Source organism: Lolium rigidum, chromosome 3, assembly GCF_022539505.1.
Source record: "Lolium rigidum isolate FL_2022 chromosome 3, APGP_CSIRO_Lrig_0.1, whole genome shotgun sequence".
In the NCBI taxonomy this organism is placed as follows: Eukaryota; Viridiplantae; Streptophyta; class Magnoliopsida; order Poales; family Poaceae; genus Lolium; species Lolium rigidum.
In genome coordinates this window covers 17,889,306-17,897,452 of record NC_061510.1, presented here as the reverse complement: position 1 = coordinate 17,897,452, position 8,147 = coordinate 17,889,306, and positions in this window count along the sequence as shown.

Here is an 8,147-nt window from a genome sequence, read left to right as displayed (position 1 = left end):
CAACCTTAGAACTTTACGTCACACTGTCCCGGATTTAATGGAGGCATGAACCCACTATCGAGCATAAATACTCCCTCTTGGAGTTAAGAGTAAAAACTTGGCCGAGCCTCTACTAATAACGGAGAGCATGCAAGATCATAAACAACACATAGGTAATAGATTGATAATCAACATAACATAGTATTCTCTATCCATCGGATCCCGACAAACACAACATATAGCATTACGGATAGATGATCTTGATCATGTTAGGCAGCTCACAAGATCCGACAATGAAGCACATAAGGAGAAGACGACCATCTAGCTACTGCTATGGACCCATAGTCCAGGGGTGAACTACTCACTCATCACTCCGGAGGCGATCATGGCGGTGAAGAGTCCTCCGAGAGATGATTCCCCTCTCCGGCGAGGTGCCGGAGGCGATCTCCCGAATCCCCCGAGATGGGATTGGCGGCGGCGGCGTCTCGCATAGGTTTTCCGTATCGTGGCTCTCGGTACTGGGGGTTTCGTGACGGAGGCTTTAAGTAGGTGGAAGGGCAGGTCAGGGGGCCACACGAGGGCCCCACACGCCAGGGCCGCGCGGCCAAGGCCCAGGCTGCGCTGCCCTGTTGTGGCGGCGCCTCGTGGCCCCACTTCGTCTCCTCTTCGGTCTTCTGGAAGCTTCGTGGCAAAATAGGACCCTGGGCGTTGATTTCGTCCAATTCCGAGAATATTTCCTTTGTAGGATTTCTGAAAACAAAAACAACAGAAAACAGCAACTGGCTCTTTGGCATCTCGTTAATAGGTTAGTGCCGGAAAATGCATAGATATGACATAAAGTATGCATAAAACATGTAGATATCATCAATAATGTGGCATGGAACATAAGAAATTATCGATACGTCGGAGACGTATCGGCATCCCCAAGCTTAGTTCTCGCTCGTCCCGAGCAGGTAAACGATAACAAAGATAATTTCTCGGAGTGACATGCCATCATAACCTTGATCATACTATTGTAAGCATATGTAATGAATGCAGCGATCAAAACAATGGTAATGACATGAGTAAACAAATGAATCATAAAGCAAAGACTTTTCATGAATAGTACTTCAAGACAAGCATCAATAAGTCTTGCATAAGAGTTAACTCATAAAGCAATAAATCAAAGTAAAGGTATTGAAGCAACACAAAGGAAGATTAAGTTTCAGCGGTTGCTTTCAACTTATAACATGTATATCTCATGGATAGTGTCAATGTAAAGTAATATAACAAGTGCAATATGCAAGTATGTAGGAATCAATGCACAGTTCACACAAGTGTTTGCTTCTTGAGGTGGAGAGAGATAGGTGAACTGACTCAACATAAAATTAAAAGAAAGGTCCTTCAAAGAGGAAAGCATCGATTGCTATATTTGTGCTAGAGCTTTTATTTTGAAAACATGAAACAATTTTGTCAACGGTAGTAATAAAGCATATGTATTATGTAAATTATATCTTACAAGTTGCAAGCCTCATGCATAGTATACTAGTAGTGCCCGCACCTTGTCCTAATTAGCTTGGGTTAACACGAATTATCATTGCATAACATATGTTTCAACCAAGTGTCACAAAGGGGTACCTCTATGCCGCATGTACAAGGGTCTAAGGAGAAAGTTCGCATTGGATTTCTCGCTTTTGATCATTCTTCAACTTAGACACCCATACCGGGACAACATAGACAACGGATAATGGACTCCTCTTTTAATGCTTAAGCATTCAACGGTTAATATTCTCATAAGAGATTGAGGTTTTATGTCCAAACCGAAACTTCCACCATGATTCATGGCTTTAGTTAGCGGCCCAATGTTCTTCTCTAACAGTATGCATACTCAAACCATTTGATTGTGAAAACCGCCCTTACTTCATGCAAGACGAACATGCATAGCAACTCACATGATATTCAACAAAGAGTTGATGGCGTCCCCAGGAGCATGGTTATCGCACAACAAGCAACATAATAAGAGATAAAGTGCATAAGTACATGTTCAATACCACAATAGTTTTTAAGGCTATTTTGTCCCATGAGCTATATATTGCAAAGGCGAATGATGGAAATTTAAAGGTAGCACTCAAGCAATTTACTTTGGAATGGCGGAGAAATACCATGTAGTAGGTAGGTATGGTGGACACAAATGGCATAGTGGTTGGCTCAAGGATTTTGGATGCATGAGAAGTATTCCCTCTCGATACAAGGTTTAGGCTAGCAAGGTTATTTGAAACAAACATAAGGATGAACCGGTGCAGCAAAACTCACATAAAAGTCATATTGTAAACATTATAAGACTCTACACCATCTTCCTTGTTGTTCAAAACTCAATACTAGAAATTATCTAGACTTTAGAGAGACCAAATATGCAAACCAAATTTTAGCAAGCTCTATGTATTTCTTCATTAATGGGTGCAAAGTATATGATGCAAGAGCTTAAACATGAGCACAACAATTGCCAAGTATCAAATTATTCAAGACATTTTAAAATTACTAAATGTAGCATTTCCCGATTCCAACCATATAACAATTTAACGAAGAAGATTCAACCTTCGCCATGAATACTATGAGTAAAGCCTAAGGACATATTTGTCCATATGCAACAGCGGAGCGTGTCTCTTTCTCACACAATGAATGCTAGGATCCATTTTATTCAAACAAAAACAAAAACAAACCGACGCTCCAAGCAAAGCACATAAGATGTGATGGAATAAAAATATAGTTTCGGGGAGGAACCCGATAATGTTGTCGATGAAGAAGGGGATGCCTTGGGCATCCCCAAGCTTAGACGCTTGAATCTTCTTAAAATATGCAGGGGTGAACCACCGGGGCATCCCCAAGCTTAGAGCTTTCACTCTTCTTGATCATATTGCATCATTTTCCTCTCTTGATCCTTGAAAACTTCCTCCACACCAAACTCAAAACAACTCATTAGAGGGTTAGTGCACAATAAAAATTTACATGTTCAGAGGTGACATAATCATTCTTAACACTTCTGGACATTGCACAAAGCTACTGGACATTAATGGATCAAAGAAATTCATCCAACATAGCAAAAGAGGCAATGCGAAATAAAAGGCAGAATCTGTCAAAACAGAACAGTTCGGAAAGAAGAATTTTAAAGTGGCACCAGACTTGCTCAGAAGAAAATGCCCAAATTGAATGAAAGTTGCGTACATATCTGAGTATCACTCACGTAAATTGGCATAATTTTCTGAGTTACCTACAGAGAATTAGGCCCAGATTCGTGACAGCAAAGAAATCTGTTTCTGCGCAAGTAATCCAAATCTAGTATGAACCTTACTATCAACGACTTTACTTGGCACAACAATGCACAAAACTAAGATAAGGAGAGGTTGCTACAGTAGTAAACAACTTCCAAGACTCTAATATAAAATAAAGTACTGTAGTAAAAACATGGGTTGTCTTCCATAAGCGCTTTTCTTTAACGCCTTTCAGCTAGGCGCAGAAAGTGTGTATCAAGTGTTATCAAGAGATGAAGCATCAACATTACCTTGGGCTTTACCCTTACCTTTCTTGTTCTTTTTCTTACCCTTTGATTTAGGGAATATATGTCTACCCCCGGGTGTAGAGATGAATTTTAGGGTGCCTTCTCCCATATCTATGACTGCTTCCAAAAGTTTCAACAGGGATCTTCCGAGTGTGATTTGTCCTGTTCCTGCACATTCAATAACAAGATAATCAATGGATATTGTTCTCCCAAGAACGGTTGTATGCACACCCGCAGCTATTCCTCTCGGAATTATAACAGAGTTATCAATAAGAGTTATTCCTTCTCCCCCTTCAACGAATCCCCAAAGTTTCAAAGATTCATGAATACTCTTAGGCATTAAGCAAAATTCAGACATAATATCACAATTGGCACGAAGAGTTTGGTCACCGATAATAATTTTAATAGTAGGATCCCATCATGAAGGTTCAGAGTTCACTAAAACTTGATCAAGACGGTTACGAACATATCTATAACTTTCATTCAAGCGAGATGCACTTGTCTCAAGAGTGTTTAATCTATTATAAATGCTAATAAGGGTTGAATCAAAGTTATTAGCTGAATCATGTGATGCAACCAACTTCTTTATGGCATTAAAAGCTTGATCCCCATTGCAATGAAGGAAATCTCCTCCCACTACAGCATCCAAGGCATATATATAGCGAATCATAAGACCAAAATAAAAATTACTAAGGAGCAAACTTAGAGTCATTTGAGGTTCAGCTTTACGATAAGAAGTAAAAATTCTGGACCAAGCATCTTTAAAACTCTCCTCATCCCCTTGTTTAAAAGTGAAGACTAATTCCTCAGGTGAAGAAGTAACCAGTGCAGAACTAGACATGGTAGCAAAAGTAAAATGCAAGTAACTAAATTTTTTTTTGTGTGTTTTTTTTAATATGGAGAACAAGACAGTAAATAAAGTAAAACTAGCAACTAATTTTTTTTGTGTTTTGATATAATGCAGCAAACAAAGTAGTAAATAAAATAAAGCAAGACAAAAACAAAGTAAAGAGATTGGATTGTGGAGACTCCCCTTGCAGCCGTGTCTTGATCTCCCCGGCAACGGCGCCGGAAATTTAGCTTGATGACGCGTAAAGCACACGCTCGTTGGGAACCCCAAGTGGAAGGTGTGATGCGTACGGCAGCAAGTTTCCCTCGGTAAGAAACCAAGGTTTATCGAACCAGTAGGGAGTCAAGAAGCACGTCGAAGGTTGATGGCGGCGGGATGTAGTGCGGCGCAACACCGGGGATTCCGGCGCCAACGTGGAACCTGCACAACACAACCAAAGTACTTTGCCCCAACGAAACAGTGAGGTTGTCAATCTCACCGGCTTGCTGTAACAAAGGATTAGATGTATAGTGTGGATGATGATTGTTTGCAGAAAACGAGTAGAACAAGTATTGCGATGAGATTGTATTTAATGTAAAAGAATGGACCGGGGTCCACAGTTCACTAGAGGTGTCTCTCCCATAAGATAAATAGCATGTTGGGTGAACAAATTACAGTCGGGCAATTGACAAATAGAGAGGGCATGACAATGCACATACATGATATGATAAGTATAGTGAGATTTAATTGGGCATTACGACAAAGTACATAGACCGCTATCCAGCATGCATCTATGCCTAAAAAGTCCACCTTCGAAGTTATCATCCGAACCCCTTCCAGTATTAAGTTGCAAACAACAGACAATTGCATTAAGTATGGTGCGTAATGTAATCAATAACTACATCCTCGGACATAGCATCAATGTTTTATCCCTAGTGGCAACAGCACATCCACAACCTTAGAACTTTATGTCACTGTCCCAGATTTAATGGAGGCATGAACCCACTATCGAGCATAAATACTCCCTCTTGGAGTTAAGAGTAAAAACTTGGCCGAGCCTCTACTAATAACGGAGAGCATGCAAGATCATAAACAACACATAGGTAATAGATTGATAATCAACATAACATAGTATTCTCTATCCATCGGATCCCGACAAACACAACATATAGCATTACGGATAGATGATCTTGATCATGTTAGGCAGCTCACAAGATCCGACAATGAAGCACATAAGGAGAAGACGACCATCTAGCTACTGCTATGGACCCATAGTCCAGGGGTGAACTACTCACTCATCACTCCGGAGGTGATCATGGCGGTGAAGAGTCCTCCGGGAGATGATTCCCCTCTCCGGCAGGGTGCCGGAGGCGATCTCCTGAATCCCCCGAGATGGGATTGGCGGCGGCGGCGTCTCAGTAAGGTTTTCCGTATCGTGGCTCTCGGTACTGGGGGTTTCGTGACGGAGGCTTTAAGTAGGCGGAAGGGCAGGTCAGGGGGCCACACGAGGGCCCCACACGCCAGGGCCGCGCGGCCAAGGCCCAGGCCGCGCCGCCCTGTTGTGGCGGCGCCTCGTGGCCCCACTTCGTCTCCTCTTCGGTCTTCTGGAAGCTTCGTGGCAAAATAGGACCCTGGGCGTTGATTTCGTCCAATTCGAGAATATTTCCTTTGTAGGATTTACGAAACCAAAAACGACAGAAAACAAAGCTGGCTCTTTGGCATCTCGTTAATAGGTTAGTGCCAGAAAATGCATAGATATGACATAAAGTATGCATAAAACATGTAGATATCATCAACAATGTGGCATGGAACATAAGAAATTATCGATACGTCGGAGACGTATCAAATCCCATCATCAAGCCTTGGCCATTTCGAGGTTGGGGCATGGATATGATCGGCAAAATTAATCCTCCATCGAGCAAAGGCCATGAGTGGGTTCTGGCCATTACAGATTATTTCACTAAATGGGTGGAGGCCGTCCCTATGAAGTCAGTGGCGTCGGAAGATGTCATCAATTTCGTGAAGGAGCATGTCATTCATAGATTCGGGATTCCCCAGACTATCACGACCGATGGAGGTTCGGTTTTTATTTCTCGCGAGTTTAGAAAGTTCTGCGAGGATGATACGTCTCCGACGTATCGATAATTTCTTATGTTCCATGCCACATTATAGATGATATCTACATGTTTTATGGATACTTTATGTCATTATTATGCGTTTTCCGGAACTAACCTATTGACGAGATGCCGAAGGGCCAGTTCTTGTTTTCTGCTGTTTTTGGTTTCAGAAATCCTAGTAACGAAATATTCTCGGAATTGGACGAAATCAACGCCCGAGTCTTATAATTGGACGAAGCTTCCGGAACACCCGAGAGCCGCCGGAGGGGAGCCACGGGGGCCCCACACAACACCACTGGCGCGGCCGGAGGGGGGTCGCGCCCCTAGTGTGTGGGCCCACCGAGGCCCCTCCGAGGCTGCCCTTTCGCCTATTTAAGGTCTCCGTCACGAAAACCCTATCACGTTCGACGAAACCAGAGAAAACCTTCCGGAGCCGCCGCCATCGCGAAGCCAAGATCCGGGGACAGGAGTCTCGTTCCGGCACGCCGCCGGGACGGGGAAGTGCCCCGGAAGGCTTCTCCATCAACACCACCGCCATCTTCATCAACGCTGCTTGTCTCCCATGAGGAGGGAGTAGTTCTCCATCGAGGCTCGGGGCTGTACCGGTAGCTATGTGGTTCATCTCTCTCCTATGTACTTCAATACAATAATCTCATGAGCTGCCTTACATGATTGAGATTCATATGATGATGCTTGTAATCTAGATGTCATTATGCTAGTCAAGTGGATTTTACTTATGTGATCTCCGGAGACTCCTTGTCCCACGTGTGTAAAGGTGACGGTGTGTGCACCGTGTGGGTCTCTTAGGCTATATTTCACGGAATACTTATTCACCGAGTTATGATTTGAGTTGGATGTCTCTATGAAATTGTGGTGTGTTAGTACCTCCTGTGAATGCTCAAAGTGACAGCGTGGGGTGTTCATTAGTACTTGGGAATGCATCTTTAAGGTTTGCCTACATGATGAATTAGTGTTCGTTATCTTGCCGGAGAGTAATTCGGAGTAGCATAGTGAAGTGCTTATTTATATCTCTTTATGATTGCAATGTGTTTTGTATCACAATTTATCTCGTGTGCTACTCTAGTGATGTTATTAAAGTAGTTTATTCCTCCCGCATGGTGTAATGGTGACAGAGTGTGTGCATCGTGTAGTACTTGGCGTAGGCTATGATTGTGATCTCTTGTAGATTATGAAGTTAACTATTGCTATGATGGTATTGATGTGATCTATTCCACCTTTCGTAGTGTGAAGGTGACGAGTGTGCATGCTATGTTAGTACTTGGTTTGGTTATGTTGATCTGTTATGCACTCTAAGGTTATTTAAATATGAACATTGAATATTGTGGAGCTTGTTAACTCCGGCATTGAGGGTTCGTGTAATCCTACACAGTTAGTGGTGTTCATCATCCAACAAGAGGGTGTAGAGTATAGCATCTATCTATTTATTCTGTTATGTGATCAATGTTGAGAGTGTCCACTAGTGAAAGTATGATCCCTAGGCCTTGTTCCTAAATATCGCTATCGTCTGCTTGTTTATCGTTCTGCTGCATGTTTACTTCCTGCAATATTACTACCATCAACCGCACGCCTGGCAAGCACTTTTACGGCACCGTTACTACTGCTCATATTCATTCATACCACTTGTATTTCACTATCTCTTCGCCGAACTAGTGCACCTATTAGGTGT